The following is a 15040-nucleotide window of genomic DNA, read 5'->3' on the forward strand; positions in this document are numbered from 1 at the left end:
ACAAAATACTAGCAAATAGAATCCAACAGCACATTAAAAGGATCATACACCATGATCAAGTGGGGTTTATTCCAGGAATGCAAGGATTCTTCAATATACGCAAATCTATCAATGTGATAAACCATATTAACAAACTGAAGGAGAAAAACCATATGATCATCTCAATAGATGCAGAGAAAGCTTTTGACAAAATTCAACACCCATTTATGATAAAAACCCTGCAGAAAGTAGGCATAGAGGGAACTTTCCTCAACATAATAAAGGCCATATATGACAAGCCCACAGCAAACATCATCCTCAATGGCGAAAAACTGAAAGCATTTCCACTAAGATCAGGAACAAGACAAGGTTGCCCACTCTCACCACTCTTCTTCAACATAGTTTTGGAAGTTTTAGCCACAGCAATCAGAGAAGAAAAGGAAATAAAAGGAATCCAAATCGGAAAAGAAGAAGTAAAGCTGTCACTGTTTGCAGATGACATGATCCTATACATAGAGAACCCTAAAGATGCTACCAGAAAACCACTAGAGCTAATCAATGAATTTGGTAAAGTGGCAGGATACAAAATTAATGCACAGAAATCTCTGGCATTCCTATATACTAATGATGAAAAATCTGAAAGTGAAATCAAGAAAACACTCCCATTTACCATTGCAACAAAAAGAATAAAATATCTAGGAATAAACCTACCTAAGGAGACAAAAGATCTGTATGCAGAAAATTATAAGACACTGATGAAAGAAATTAAAGATGATACAAATAGATGGAGAGATATACCATGTTCTTGGATTGGAAGAATCAACATTGTGAAAATGACTCTACTACCGAAAGCAATCTATAGATTCAATGCAATCCCTATCAAACTACCACTGGCATTTTTCACAGAACTAGAACAAAAAATTTTGCAATTTGTATGGAAACACAAAAGACCCCGAATAGCCAAAGCAATCTTGAGAACGAAAGAAGGAACTGGAGGAATCAGGCTCCCAGACTTCAGACTATACTACAAAGCTACAGTTATCAAAACGGTATGGTACTGGCACAAAAACAGAAAGATAGATCAATGGAACAGGATAGAAAGCCCAGAGATAAACCCACGCACATATGGTCACCTTATCTTTGACAAAGGAGGCAGAAATGTACCGTGGAGAAAGGACAGCCTATTCAATAAGTGGTGCTGGGAAAACTGGACAGCTACATGTAAAAGTATGAAGTTAGATCACTCCCTAACACCATACATAAAAATAAGCTCAAAATGGATTAAAGACCTAAATGTAAGGCCAGAAACTATCAAACTCTTAGAGGAAAACATAGGCAGAACACTCTATGACATAAATCACAGCAAGATTCTTTCTGACCCACCTCCTAGAGTAATGGAAATAAAAACAAGAGTAAACAAATGGGACCTAATGAAACTTAAAAGCTTTTGCGCAGCAAAGGAAACCATAAAGAAGACCAAAAGACAACCCTCAGAATGGGAGAAAATATTTGCAAATGAAGCAACTGACAAAGGATTGATCTCCAAAATTTATAGGCAGCTCATGCAGCTTAATAACAAAAAAACAAACAACCCAATCCAAAAATGGGCAGAAGACCTAAATAGACATTTCTCCAAAGAAGATATACAGAGTGCCAACAAACACATGAGAGAATGCTCAACATCACTAATCATGAGAGAAATGCAAATCAAAACTACAATGAGATATCATCTCACACCAGTCAGAATGGCTATCATCAAAAAATCTAGAAACAATAAATGCTGGAGAGGGTGTGGAGAAAAGGGAACCCTCTTACACTGTTGGTGGGAATGTAAATTGATACAGCCACTGTGGAGAACAGTATGGAGGTTCCTTAAAAAGCTACAAATAGAACTACCATATGACCCAGCAATCCCACTACTGGGCATATACCCTGAGAAAACCATAATTCAAAAAGAGTCATGTACCAAAATGTTCATTGCAGCTCTATTTACAATAGCCCAGAGATGGAAACAACCTAAGTGTCCATCATCGGATGAATGGATAAAGAAGATGTGGCACATATATACAATGGAATATTACTCAGCCATAAAAAGAGACGAAATTGAGCTATTTGTAATGAGGTGGATAGACCTAGAGTCTGTCATACAGAGTGAAGTAAGTCAGAAAGAGAGAGACAAATACCGTATGCTAACACATATATATGGAATTTAAAAAAAAAAAAAAATGTCATGAAAAACCTAGGGGTGAAACAGGAATAAAGACACAGACTTACTAGAGAATGGACTTGAGGCTATGGGGAGGGGGAAGTGTAAACGGTGACAAAGCGATAAAGAGGCATGGACATATATACACTACCAAACGTAAGGTAGATAGCTAGTGGGAAGCAGCCGCATAGCACAGGGAGATCAGCTCGGTGCTTTGTGACCGCCTGGAGGGGTGGGATAGGGAGGGTGGGAGGGAGGGAGACGCAAGCGGGAAGAGATATGGGAATATATGTATATATATAACTGATTCATTTTGTTGTGAAGCTGAAACTAACATACCATTGTAAAGCAATTATACTCCAATAAAGATGTTAAAAAAAAAAAAAAAAAAATTAACCACAATCAGGAGCTATAGTTCTTAATGTAAAACAATCAGTATGTTCTCTGGTAATTTTCCTTCCAATTCTAGTGCTATCAAGAGCTCATTTTTTAAAAGTCTGTGACTAGAAGAGGGCACAAAGAACTATTCGGGTGACAGGAATGTCCTTATCTTGTTTGGGATGGTGGCTACACCTGGTGTATACAAAACTGTCAAAATTGTTCAAACTGAAACCTTAAGATCTGTGCACATTACTATATATAATTATACCTCAATCAAAACAATCACATTTTAAACTTTGTGAGACTGTTTTAAGAAGAGAAAACTACAACTTTTTTTTGTCTCATTTAAAAGGTACGTTCATAAGCAATTATAGTCTATACAATTAAATTAACTAATCTCATTCAACTGTGGGGCAGTTCTTACAATTATTAAACTATTATGTAACTAAATTTTAAGCTTAGGACAAGGCATATATAATGGCTGTTACAAAGCAAGGTGTCTTTTTGCATTTTCACGCTCACATTTTTTCTGTTCAGTCTTCTACCCCAACTTCCATTTTCCCTGTAAAAACTAGGGATTTATATGTCAAAAACAGAAAACACTCTCAAATGTCATAAAATGAGGTTTTCAATTATAAAAACCAAACACATTCAATTCCAACTGACAAATATTTACTCTATGTACTACATTAAAGGCACTACACCAGAGGTTGCAAGTTTTTAAAAACTACTGTACTATTTATATACAAATCCCTGTACCTAAGGTCATCACAAAGGATTGCCAAGGAGAGGCACAGTAGTTAACACAAGAATACAAGTAATGATTTCACAAGAAAAATAGCTTAAGTTTGTTACACAAGGGAGAAAACAGGCCTGGGAAGTAGCACGTGTAGCTAGCATCTGGAGAGGCTGTTTGAAGGAAGTCACGTTTGAGATGGTCTCCAAAGGCTAGACAGAATTTTAACAAGCAGAAACTGGAGGAATGGGAAGGAAGCATTACCGTTTTGATCAGTGTCCACTCAAAACTAACAGACTCTTTTGTCAGAGAGAATTAATGGGCAAATAGGAATCGGTGAGGTCTAATACATTTACAAATCAGGCCTTCTCTATATTATCCTATTTTAATGAGAGATTAGACATGTCCTTAAAAAAAATCTTGAATTACTGATAGAGCCAGTGCTAAATGAACAATGAATTATATGTCAGTTGTGGGAAATAATAAAAGAAAGTGGGAAGGAGGTAAAACTCTTTTTTAAAAAAATGACAATCATAAATTCAATTGAGGGAAAATTGCTTATTTTGTTTACAGTTATAACTTGCTTCACTAAAGAAGCACATTCTCCTAAAGTAAAAGCATTTAAAATGTACTTTCTTTGTTAAGATCTCTTACTGGGAATGCTTTTTGTAAAGTTAAAAACAAAAATCCATTCCTATGCCTCCATTTCTTTATGAACGTTTCAAAGATCCTCTATATAAACGAACTTGACATGTATAGTTGAACTTGACTAAAATCTTAGCCAAGACTAGTTTTATGGAATCTCTCCTTAACAAAATGAACCATAAAGATTGCACCTCATTCCAGAAGAAATAAAAACAGTAGAATAACTAAATAGCAGGATGAGACAGGAATTCAAATGAAATCCATACATGCTAATATAGTAACCAAATCCTAGTAGTTTAAAGATTGCATTAGTAAACATAAACTATGTCTTTTGAGACTTTGGAGAAAGGCAGCTAATATGTTCACAATGTGCAAAATGAAATCAAATAAATAGAGTATACATATGTATGTCATATCGATACAATATTAAAGGACTATTCACAATGCCTAAAAAGATTTAAAAAGTAAATAAATAATTTGCAATTACTATACGTGAAAGTACCAAGCACTGAGTATAAATTCATGCACACTACATAGTTGCTAGTTGCTGCCCCCATCATCCATCCTTTGTAATGGAAGCATTGAATTTTAGCTAGAATCCTGGATCCCTAAAGTAAATATTGTATTTGTCATGTGACAGAAAGATATAGAGTTCAAAATGAGTAGCCTTCTTTATCCCTTCTGCCTTCCTGCTGACAAAACTGCAAAAATAATGGCTACAGCTAAAGCGTCCATGTTGAAGCCCACACATTGATGATGGAAGAACAAAAAGACAGAAGATCTTAGATCTGTGATATCCTGGAGCTTAGATCTGTGATATCCTGGACCTGCAAACTAGCCCTGGTCTATTTAATTCTTTATTTCATTTATGTAAGACAGAAAAAAAAAAAACTTCTAGCTGTTTAAGTCACTGTTATTTTCCATTTTCTGCCACCGGCAGCCAAATCAATATGTACTAACTGATATATAGGTTCACCACCTAACAAAGGCTCAAAGCTCAATGCCACTGGCTTCCAAGTATGGGAGACAGCACAGCAATGTTAAAAGCACAGACAGCCTGGGTTTGAACAGAAACTCTACCACTGAATAGTGAGATAAGTGAGTAAATGAATAAATTGGGCCAATTATTTAACCTCTGTGGGAAAAAAATTAATATTTACTGATTATTTAGTGGTTCTTACTTCTTTTTTGTATTGAAAAGCTTTATAGTGTTTATATTATATTTACATTCAGATGCATCTCTCACTAAGCTTACTTCTAATTTTTGTTGTTGTTCCTATTGTAATACAGGTATCTCTTTTTCAATTTTAACCCTTTAAACTAGACACTATTAACCTGTTTTTTTAATAGTTTGTTGTTGTTGTTTTTTAAAGTCTTTATTGAATTTGTTAGAATATTGCTTCTGTTTTACGTTTTGGTTTTTTGGCCGCAAGGCATGTGGGATCTTAGCTCCCCAACCAGGGATCAAACCCGCGCCCACTGCATTGGAAGGTGAAGTCTTAACCACTGGACCACCAGGGAAGTCCCTTATTAATCTGGTTGGATTAGTCCCTTTTTGTTGTTTGGTAGAGTCATATCAAATACAACGATATTCTCACTTCTTTTAATACTCTTGATTATTTCAGTTTGTTTAATTAGCAAAAATGTCTAGAATAATATAATAATGGGACAGCTACCATCTTTTATTTCTGATTTTAAAGGGAATACCTCTAGTGCTCCTTAATTATGTTTAACACTGACTGGTGGTATGAAGCATGAATGAATCATTTAATACAATATTAAAGTTCCCTTTTAGTTTCATTTTTAAATGTTTTTATTAGGAATCATCTTAATTTTTTTAATTCTCTTTTTGTTATATATTAAAATAGATGATCGTAATGATAAATACCAGGCCCCGTTCTAAGGGTTCTATATATATTCATTCATTTATTCAATCATCCACACAACTCGAGTTAGGTGTTTTATTAGCCCTATTTTACAGAGGAGGAAAGAAAGACACAGAGAGGTTATGCCCAAAGTCACACAGCTTGAAAGTGAAAGAGCTCCATCAGTCTTCAAAGTCCATTTCCTTAATCACTACTCTATATTGCCTCCCTATATCTGTATTTTGTCTCTTTTTATTGCCTGGATTACAATCATAGTGGTCCAGTCAACAGCAGAAGCTGATAGATGACTTACATGGCTACGGATATTGAAGTGCTATCAGATTAGACTAAGGTGGTAGTACTGGAGACAGAAATGGAGAGATCTGGTATAAACTTTGAAGACAGAGCTAGTAAGACTAGTTAATGAATTAGAGATTGGATATAGGGTAAGAAGGAAAGAAAGGAATCAATAATGGTGACGAGGTTTTGTGGCTTACCCATAGCAAATACAGAACTTTGTTTCCTGTGTATTTTATATTAACTTTATTTATGTACCTTGGTTTTCCTTTTTTCATTCATTCTTCCTAACTTATGCTTTCTTATAGCATTTCACTTCATTAAATCCTTTTTGGAACAAGGCAAAACACACAAAAAAGTAAGTGTACTCACCAGTACTTAAGACATTTTATATTCAATACTGTTCTGTTCGGGTTTTTTCCTATGTCTGTCCTAGATTTTTGAATTAAGACCATAACTGCCTTATAACAGAGGACTGCTGTTTGTACTCCCATCATTTGTTTCTAATGACAGGCACAGTTTATGATCAGTGTGGAAACTGGAAAAGAATAGAAACGTATAGGGCAGAAATAAGCATTATCCTCACTCCCATAATACAGAAGTAAGCAATGGGAGGGCTTTTTTCCATACAGACGCAATATTTAAAGTTTTGAAATCATACTGTCTATACAGTTTTATGTCCTTTCCTATTGCTATTGAAAACTCCTATTAAACATGTCTAATGACTACATAATGCTTTTATATGACTACACAACAATTTACTGGTCCTTCTCCCATTATTAGATATTTATTTACATTATTTCTAATTATTCTAATATTTTAAATATGTCAGTTATTTTCAAACTTTTTTAGACATGGAAACTGTCAAGAGAAAGCTTTGAGCAAGACTAACATGAAACAGAGTTGACCTTGTTGAGTGTAGGGGAGGGACCCAACCCTACCACAACTGCCCCCCGACAGCATTCCACGGAACACATTCTGAAAACCACTACTATATGCAGTACTGGGATAAACATCTATGTACATAAAGTTTTTTCCAAACTTTCTTAGTCTAGAATCCTAGAAGTGATATTACTAAGTTTAGAGGAAATGAACATTTTGAAGGCTCCTGATACTTAGTAATATAGTCTCAATAACTGACAGAGCTATTGGCTCAATTCCTAGAATACCTACCTCTTCATAGCCCTTCACAAAGTTTGACTATTATAATTTAATAGGGTATAATTCAAGATAGGCATAAAAAGACATAAAAATGAGAGAGATTCAAAAAGCCAGGAACTTACCATCTCTCCCATGTCATCTTCAGAAGCAATTAAACACTAATGCTTTTCAGAGACATCAACCTTCACATATCATAAAAGAAACATTTTTCAAAAAATAAAAATCAAAATAAGTATTATTTCTAAGCTATCTGGGAGAAAGAATATTCTTATATGTTTTATATGAAAACTTCAAAGTGGCTTCATTAGCACAGAGAAACAGGGTAGCAATTCCATATCCTTGTTTTTAGGAAACATTATTCTGTAAGCAATAGCCCATGTCCTTAAGCATCCATGAGGCATGATACAGATAATAACGTATGAAGGTACCCTAAGTTAGTTAACCTATGACCCCAACTGTGACTATTTAAGTGAGCAGTCACAAGTGTTTTGGGAAGAGTTGCATCAGAATAACCTATTAAGCCTTTGGTTACAACACAAGATTGCAGGAGTTGAGGCAGGTTCACCCTAGTCCTACTTAATTGATCTCTGGATTACAGAACCTACAAATACATGTTTTTTAATTGTACCAAAGATGATTCTCACGTTCAGATGAAGAATCACTAGGTTATTAAAAATATTTTCCCATTAATTTCAATAATACTTGCTGAAATATCTGGCCACTCAAGTATGTAAATTTGGCTGCTTTCCTACCAAGTAGAATGTCTCTCTAAAACGTCACAGTGCTTTGCAAGTTTCTGAGCAGCAAAAAAAATCAGATTCTATTCAGGAATCCCCATGAGTCAAACTCACTTGCTGTGGTAGTTTATTTTCCCTCATCTAGGGAATGAGTACCATTACTTGCAATGACTTGTGTTATCAATAGTTTAATCTTGCAGCAGTGAGGAAAAGGGACTGAAGATCCTAGAGGCAAAGAGATACGCTAAGTGACCACAGCAAAAGTTCAAGTGGGAAAGCAAATGCCTGAGTTTGATCTAAAATGCTGAATTTAGAATATTGTGGGGGCTTAAATATGGACATGTTTCATGTGTGGTTAGAAAGCTGAAACTGAAGTTCAAATGAAATGAGGTAATACCTCCAGTTGCTCTGAGTGAATAGGAGTCATGAGTACAGGAAGATGTAAGAAACTCCACCCAGGCCAAATATGAAATGTTAAGGTACACAAGGACATACCCTCAGGGAATGCTTATTGTTGGAGAAATGTAAGGAAATATGAAGTAGTAAAAGAGGCTCTAGTGGAAATGTAAGCACCACCAGAGCAGGGATTTGTCTGCATTATGTTCTGCTGTATCCCTAACACCTGCAAAGTACCTGACTCATAAGATGTGCTCAATAAATATCTGTTGAAAATAGTCAAAGAGATAGGCAGCAAGCCAACAGTATACAGAAATGGCAAGGGAAGAGTTTCAAGGAAGAAGAATTCAACATTGTCCAATAATGCAGAGGTAGGTACAAAATGAGAACTGAGAAAGGGTCTTTGGATATTTGGATTTTGTCACTGGGGATCTCTATGAAATGGTAAGAGCAGAAGCTGACAACAAAGATTCAGGGAGAAACTGTGTCGTGACGAAAGAGAGGTGGCAAATATAAATACTGCTTTCGAGACATTAGCTGATAAAGAAAAAGAGGAAATTGGACAGTAGGTTGGAGGGGAAACTGACTTAAAGGAAGATTTCAGTATGTTTGCAAGCTTAGAGCCAAGAGCAAGTAGAAAGAAAAAGGCTAAAACAAAAGGAAACAAAAAATACAAAAGGTTGATGGTGATGAATCCAAGTATGAGAGAAAAAAGGAAAGGAAATCAAGGGCACCTACAGAATGGTTAAGCCTTAATAAGTAGACGGGACAATTCTGACATATCCCAAATTGCAAAAATATAACTAGCATTCTGATATATAAAACAATCTCTTATAATTTTGCTTAGCATTACCTCAAACTGATTTCCTGAAGGAACTAAATTAAGTTTCTGAATCAACAAGCAAAGAATTACTAGGCCCTAAGTCCAACCAACCACAAAAACAAAATTCTTTCAAAGGCCAGAAACATTTGAAACTCAGCGTTGAAACAAGGCCCAACACTGCAATGTAAATAAAATGAATCAGGCCACTTTGTCTATTTTCCACAATAACATTCATATTCAAGACAATAATCAACAGATTTCCTTTGCCTATGATCCCTAATTCTACTACTGTTTGATCTAGAAGGCTGCCAATATCCCACTTATCAAATATAATAAAGTAGAAAAGTTTGTTCTCACTCAGAACTTAAAAAACAGACTGACGTTGCCACTCATCTACTATCAAACCACAAAGTCTGAAAATCGAAGGCCTCCATTCAAGGCCAATATAATTTACCTGAATCTAGGAAGGCTACTGCAAAGCCACATTCACAAAATTTCCAAGCTATCTGCTTCATCCATCACCTCTGCCCTAGTCTTTAAAATGCTGGTTGTGATATATGTTGGAAAGAAAAACAGAAGGAGAAATGGAAAGGAAATAAGGAATCTCCCACTCTTGTTTTATCTCCAATCTAAATTTTCAGAGTTAATCCATTAACAATGGTGATAAGTATTGCATTATCAATTAGTGCATACTTTAAAACTGAAGCTGTTACTGGCACAAATCACCAACAGACTTGCTATGACCTGCATGTTATTTAATTAGCATTTTCTGTTTACTATGTTTACAAGAGGAAAGGCACACCATGAAAAGCCTTAATGCTTTACTTCCAAAAAGAACCAGCACATAATCTTATAAAAAAACAGAAAGCTGTCATTCAGTCTCCTGATACACTTTAATTACAGCTATGATAAGATTTCAAATGGACTTCTGAGCCCCACACCCACGCATGTTTTTCCTTCTCTGCATAGCTGCACTTTGGGTTTACTCACCTATCAGCTCCAAGTCAAAGGTCCAACCTTCATTAACCCTCTATTCTAGAGAAGTTGATTTTCCCATCTTCCCAAATCTAATCTTGTACACTGTGCCTTTGTTCTGGCCATTCACTCTTCCTAGATAGGAGGTGGCCTCCACTCACCTCACCCATCAAAATGTTACCCTCTAAAAGGCTCATTCAAATTCCACCTCCTCCACAAAGTACAGGTATCCCCTCTTATCCCTGGTTTTTGCTTTCTGCAGTTTCAGTTACCCTTGGTATGAAAATATTAAATCAAAAGTTCCAGAAACAAATAATTCATAAGTTTTAAATTGTGTGCCTTTCTGAGTAACATAACAGAATCTCAAGCTATCCTGCTCCTTCCTGCCCAACAAGTAAAGCATCCCTTTGTATAGTGTATCCTGCCCAGTAGTCACTTAGTAGTCATCTGTCAAGATATCACAGTGTTTGTGTTCAAGTAATTCTTATTTTACTTAATAACAGCCCCAAAGTCCAAGAGTGATGCTGGCAATTTGAAAATGCCAAAAAGAAGCTATAAAGTGCTTCCTTTAAGTGAAAAGTTGAAAAGTTATCAACTTGATAAGGAAAGGAAAAAGATGGTATGCAGAGGTTGCTAGGATCTACAGTAAGAACAAATCTCCTATCTGTGAAATCATGAAGAAGCAAAAAGAAATTCATGCTAGTTTTGCTTTCGCACCTCAAACTGCAAAAGTTATGACCACAGTGCATGATCTTAAATGCTTAATTAAGATCGAAAAGGCATTATACCTGTCCAATAATATATTTTGAGAGAGAGGGAAAGACCGCATACACATTCAGGCATACCTTGTTTTATTGCTCTTTACTGCGTTTTTTACAAATTGAAGGTTTGTGGCAACCCTGCTTGGAGCAAGTCTATTGGCACAATTTTTCCAATGCATTTGCTCATTTCATGTCTCTGTGTCACATTCTGGTAAATCTCACAATATTTCAAACCTTCCACCAGCAAAATGATTACAACTCGCTGAAGGCTCAGATGATGGTTAACATTTTTTAGCAATAACATATTTTTAAATTAAAGTATGTACATTGTTTTCTTTTAGATATAATGCTATATTGCACACTTAATAGAGTATAGAATAGTATAAACATAACTTTTATGTGCACTGGGAAGCCAAAAAATTCATGTGACTTGCTTTATTTCAGCATTTGCTTCATTGTGGTGGTCTAGAACCCAACCAGCAATACCTCCAAGGTATGCCAGTAACTTTTACTACAGTACATCATTATAATTGTTCTATTATAAGTTACTATTGTTAATCTCTTACTATGCCTAATTTATAAATTAAACTTTATCACAGGTATATATGTATAGGAAAAACATAGTGTATATGTAAAGGTTGGTACCATCCACAGTTTCAGGCATCTACTGGGGTATTGAAACATATCCCCCTGGATAAGGGGGGATTACTGTATTTCCTCTCTGGATCTGATCTCATCAGCCTCATCTTTCCACTTCCCCCTAGTAAGAAAAAACAGCCATGCACTAATCACATGACATTTCACCACACTATCATGTACTTGCACACATTCAGGTCCTCACTATAGCAACTTTTTTTCTCCTCACAACACCCTTCATACTTCTATTCTCTCTTCCCCGGTATCTTGCCAGCATTGCAAACTGCATTCATCAGCTCAGACAAAAGACCACAGACTGGGTGGCTTAAAGATTAAAAATTTATTTTCTCACAGTTTTGGAGGCTAGAAGTCCATGGCTAAGTGCCAGCAAATTTGGCTTCTGTTGCAGACTTTCTTCCTGGCTTATAAACAGCCAGCTTCTTGCTGTTATGTGCAGACCTAGCTCTCTAGTATCTCTCTTCTTATAAGGAGGCTAATCCTATTTGGATCAGGACCCACCCTTATGACCTAACTTAACCTTGATTATTTCCAAAGAGGCTCATCTCCAAATACAGTCACACTGAAGGTTAGGACTTCAACATATGAATTTGGGGGGCACACAAACATTCATAACAAACAAACGTAAGTCATTCTCACATATGATAGTTCAACCTAAATATTACCTACTCTATGAACCACCCAAAATAATTAAACACATCTTTTCCTTGTCCACCACACACTGTGGCCTAGATGTGTGGTTGCTGTTGTTTCTGATTACCCATGTATGCTTGAAAAGAAAATGCTGGATGAAGGTTCTATATATGTTAAATAGATAAAACTTGTGCATTTGTACTGCTAAAATCTATACTCTTACTAATTGCCATCTTAACAATTCCTGAATTGTTTCTGAACAATCTTCCATTATCACTGTAGGTCTGTCCATTTCTCCTTATAATTCTGTCAATTTTTGCTTTGATTATATTGTGTTAAAATGCACACAGGTTAAGGACTATCAAATTTCCCTGGAGAATAAGTTGTTTCTTTTACCATTAGCTAATGACACTCATTTTATCTTTACATTAATTTTATAATACTAATCAGTTATCTTTCAGTTAGTATTTTCCTGCTATAGTCTCCTTTATTCCTTTTTCTTTCAACCCTTCTATGTCATTACATTTTAGATGTATCATTCATAAGCAGAATATGCCTGAATTTTTTAATCCAATCTGAGAAGTTTTGTCTTTTAAGTGGCAAGTTTAGCCATTTACATCTATTGTGAATAATGATATACAGCTGACCTTTGAACAACATGACTTTGAACTGCAGAGGTCCACTTATATGCAGATTTTTTTTTTAGTAGTAAATACTACAGTACTACATGATCCACAGTTGGTTGAATCTGAGGATGTGGAGCCTCAGATGTGGAGGAACCGTGTAAATGGAGGGCTGACTGTAAATTATACTCGGATTTTTGTCTGCTCAGAGAGTCGGTGCCCCTAATTCCTGCAATGTTCAAGGGTCAACTGTATTTGTATTCATGCTTACCATCTTATTTTGTGATCTCTATTTACCAAGATTTTCATCTACTTCTTTTTTCCCCTTTCCTGTCTTTTTTTGGAATGACTGCACTTTCTTCAATGGCATATCAAGAGCATTTCAGTGGTAGTATTACAGACCAAAAGGGGGTACATTTTCTTTAGAGAATTTAAAAACAAAAATAAAATCAACTAAAGATGAGACTACTTTTTATTATCACCAGGTGCTGGCAATTCTAAAACTGTCAGTTTAGAAATTTGTTTTTTTGTTTTTTGCTATGATTAGCACTGAGTTTTGATAACACATATGTAAGCTTCAAATTAGCATATTTTTATTACTTATCTTTTAATAAACATTGCATTCTACACGAAGTTAGTTTGGCGCACTCCCAGTTATACTATCTGCACCACATACATGCACAAATGTACTCAGCTACACACATGTTCAGATAATATTTTTAATGGTTCAGAATCATTCAAGCTTACTTCAAGGGTGGTTTCATATCTCCAATCCCTGGTGTACTTCATGTTCTTGCATTTAAACAGTAGGTTCAAAATAAACAATGATTATAAAGTCAAAGAAACAAAAAGAGTCTTCCATTCTGCTATACTTTCAATGCCAGGAGGAAAAGACAAAATATGGTAGACTAGGTTGGCAGAAGAATTCAAAATGGGAATGTTTAAACACCTCAATTGCTTTCATCAAAAACATTCTAAAGCGGGCTTCCCTGGTGGCGCAGTGGTTAAGAATCCGCCTGCCAATGCAGGAGACACGGGTTCGATCCCTGGTCCGGGAAGATCCCACATGCCGCGGAGCAACTAAGCCCGTGTGCCACAACTACTGAGCCTGTGCCCTAGAGCCTTCGAACCACAGCTACTGAAGCCTGTGTGCCTAGAGCCCGTGCTCCGCAACAACAGAAGCCACCGCAATGAGAACCCGCGCACAGCAACGAAGACCCAACGCAGCCATAAATAAATAAATTAAAAAAAAAAAAAAGTTACTATTTAAAAAAAAAAAAAAAAAATTCTAAAGCAATGGATCATTTAATGACAACATATGCCATTATTTAGCCATTTTCTCCAATTTTTACAGAAGAAACTTTAGAAGTTTTTACCAAATATATTAGAAAATGATGGATTTTCTGGAAGAAGAGATTTTAGTGAAAGGGTTTTAAGGACAGAGATATTAAAAAGCCACTAGGACTGACATCAAAAGAAAAATGATATGGTCAACACTGCAGTTTCAGGAATTTATTGTAAAACAAAATTTTTAATGAAACTGCCTGATTTATCCTTATGTTCCTCTTTTCCTAATTTTACATACACACACATACACATGTGTGCATGAAAAGCTTTCTTTAATAAACTATGAATAGACATAGAATGACCAATTTAGTATACTGTGTAGTAAACACAAATAAGCAAAGAACGCCCATTTTGATGAAGTCACTGACAGATCTGCAAAGGTTGTCAGTTTCTCTTCTGACCATTATTATTTGTTTCAACTCATAATTATTACTGAAAATAATCTGTCACATAGAGAAAGGTGGTATTAAAAAATGATCCATTCTAGGTATCAAAAATACAAAGTACATCAATGGTTTTCTTTATATGTTTTTCCTTTTACTATTTTGGAGGTTACACAATTTCTATTTTGGGGGCATTTACTCTTAAAATTGTAACTTGTAACTTGACCTAAGCTAATCTAAAATTAACTAATAACATCTCTAGCCTCCGCCCAAATAATATGATTTCAAAATGACTGAACTGATTCCACTCTCCTATCTTCCACATTATTGTTCAAAATAATATTAGATCCACTTTATTTTTAAATCTTCCCAGATTTATTCATCATCAACATTACACTCAATGCTACATAAACTTAACAAAATGTTTATTAACTTTTT

General features: G+C 35.5%; 1 protein-coding gene across 2 annotated transcripts in view; it reads right to left on the reverse strand.

The window, feature by feature from the left end:
- Positions 1 to 15040, reverse strand: part of WDR70 (WD repeat domain 70) — a 317038-nt gene that overhangs the window by 280925 nt on the left and 21073 nt on the right. The gene's annotated exons all lie outside the window — the stretch shown is intronic.

Source organism: Aethalodelphis obliquidens, unplaced genomic scaffold (assembly GCF_003676395.1).
Source record: "Aethalodelphis obliquidens isolate GAN/ISIS:26980383/991018 unplaced genomic scaffold, ASM367639v1 scaffold80, whole genome shotgun sequence".
In the NCBI taxonomy this organism is placed as follows: domain Eukaryota; kingdom Metazoa; phylum Chordata; class Mammalia; order Artiodactyla; family Delphinidae; genus Aethalodelphis; species Aethalodelphis obliquidens.